The following is a 2523-nucleotide window of genomic DNA, read 5'->3' as shown; positions in this document are numbered from 1 at the left end:
AGGGCGCACATCCTATAAGTAAAAAACCCCCCAAAAAAAAAAAAAAAAAAAAAATCACAGGTTTATCGGGGACCAGCAGGTGGCATGGTGGTTGGGGCGCTGGACATTCCCACATGGCCGACCATGATTCGAGTCCCGGTCCTGATGTCTTCCTTTCTCACTTTCCCTCTCTCTCCCTGTGTATCTCCCTGGTCAAAGTAAAATAAATGAAGGAATAAATAAAATTAAAATAAGTAATTAAAAAAATAACAGGTTTATCATAAAGTGTTTTGTTTTGATGTAAGCTGTGTGTGCTCACCAGAGACAGACACACACACAGAGTGAGAGCGAGAGCAAGAGAAAAAGAATGAGAAATCATGCCCAGCAGGGACACCCACTTCATAATCCTTTCTCCTCTCAGGATTTTGGGCACACACACATGTATGTCTGGCATGCTTTTCAAATCCTTGGATCCAGGACTTGAACCGTGGGGTTGCCATGTGGGATCCTGTCACCTTAACCACCATGTCATCAGCTGACCCAAGGATTATTGTAAAGTGAAACTGAGATGACTCTTGGAAGGACTGAGCCCAAAGCTGCCATTTTGGAAGTGCTGTCTGGGACACCTGTTATTACTTCTAACGGGCAAAGGGTTAAGAGTCCAGCAGCCTGAGCTCCATGCCTACACAAGACATCATCCTGAGCAAATGAGAAACCTCACCTCAGAGCCCTGAGAAGTCCTAATTTGCTAGCCAGGACCTCTGGAGATGACACAAGACACACTCTTTGGTAAGACACAGGCCCTAATTTCAAGAAGACAAGAAGGCAGGAAGAAAGCTAGAAAATGAAAGCGGGATCATTCCTATGTGGCTAGATAGAAAAACTGACCAGGGCTGCCGAAAATTTCCCGCCTGAAGTAATGTAGGCAGGAGATTTCCAGTGCGGGCTTTCTTGCCGATTAAGCCACATTTGATATGGCCAGTGGGATGTAAGCAATCAGGGGGCCCAATGATCAACTGATCATTAACCCCAGTTAAGGAATTATAAACTCCATGGAAAGTATTGGGTTGTCGTAAAAGTCATGACACATTTTTGCATAGAAAAACAAAAATATTTCATGAGTTTTCCAGCAACCCAGTAACTACTAGGGCCCTTGAGCTACCCTTTCTCACTCAGGCCCGCTCCTACCTCTGAGGAGTGTACTTTAGCTTTCACTCCAGAAACTACCCTTTGCTTTTGCCATTGGCATGTTTCATTCAGTCCTCTGTCCAGAACACCAAAAACTTGGACAACGGGGAAGCCATCCTGCAGCAATGGGTGGGGATGAGACTGAGCCTGTAAATCAGGAAGGGCCTGGGGGGTATTCGGAAGTCCTCTGTTACACACTTACAGAAGTTGAGTACAGAAGGTACTTTCAAGTGACAATTGCTGGAGATCTGTTTCTCTCACCAGCCTGTGAGCTCACAAGGCCTCGGTCAGTGTATTTTTCAATCACTCATTCACAAATACGATTTAAGTATCCCCCTTCCTCCAGGATGAGCTCAGGAATACAGCAGTTAATCAGAAAAGACACGGAGCCGGATAAGAAAACAAGGGACATAATGGTTTTCGGTGCCATGTAGGAACCACCACAGGGGAATATATTTTCTTTAGTAGTTGTAGCAAGGTATATGCCCACTAGCAAACTAGTGACAGGAGAGGAAGTCATGGGGAAAGACATGCATAAGATTAAGTGGCCACTAAGGACCTTTAAAGCTCAGGAAGGATGAGCAGACTATGGGAGGGGACAAGCTCCCAGGCCCTGAGCCGAGAAAGGACAGAAGGTGGACAAGGGGCTGTGAGGGGGAGGGGGGGTCAGGGCCAATTCACGTGGATCCTTGCAGGCAGGACAGGGAGTGTGGATTTGAGGGAAACAATTAGAGGATTTTAAGTTAGAGCTGGTTGCCCTGGAATTCCAGGGTCAGCAAGGCCTTGCGGGGGAGGGGCACATATGAAAGAAGCACATGGAAGGTGCTCTCAATTCGGTGAATGAATGAATGAACGAACGAATGCACTGATAGACAGAAATGCCGCCAGCAATAATAATAATAGGTGGCCCATTGGTGGGGGGGAATCCCCAGACCTGGCTCCCGGAAGAATTGGTCTCGGCCCAGGAACAAGGCGCTGTGACCTTGGGGACATCCCCGCCCCCGGACTTAGGGCCCGGAACCCAGCGTCTCGGGGGCGGAGAGGACGTGCCAGGAGCTACGATGCGCGCGTTCGGCAATCCCCGGGACGGCGCCGCTTTGGGACGGGCCCTCTCGTGCATCAGCCCAGTAAAGCCCAGCTAGAGCCCGAACCCTTGCTGCCTGCTGTGTTTACATTTCACCCGTGCCGGCCACGCGGCTTTTTGCCGCTCCAGCGCCACCCGGCTCCGCCCCCGGGGTCCGCAGCCCCACCCCTCGCGGCGCTCGCGCCAGACTTCTCCCGCGTCCCGCCCGGACGCTGCCCCACCCCTCACCGCGCGCGCCGGCCGGCTCTCCCGCGGCCCGCTCCGCGCCGGCC

At 50.9% G+C, this 2523-nt stretch overlaps 1 long non-coding RNA gene across 1 annotated transcript in view; it reads right to left on the bottom strand.

Moving 5' to 3' along the window:
- The window catches only part of LOC102468732 (uncharacterized), a 16275-nt gene extending 13752 nt beyond the window's left edge, over positions 1–2523 (bottom strand). The window contains exon 1 of the long non-coding RNA XR_337335.3: positions 2480–2523. This is a non-coding gene — a long non-coding RNA (uncharacterized LOC102468732). The remainder of the gene's footprint in view (positions 1–2479) is intronic.

This window comes from Tupaia chinensis, unplaced genomic scaffold (assembly GCF_000334495.1).
Source record: "Tupaia chinensis unplaced genomic scaffold, TupChi_1.0 Scaffold145396_1, whole genome shotgun sequence".
NCBI classification, from domain to species: Eukaryota; Metazoa; Chordata; class Mammalia; order Scandentia; family Tupaiidae; genus Tupaia; species Tupaia belangeri.
This window is presented reverse-complemented; position numbering and strand designations above follow the sequence as displayed.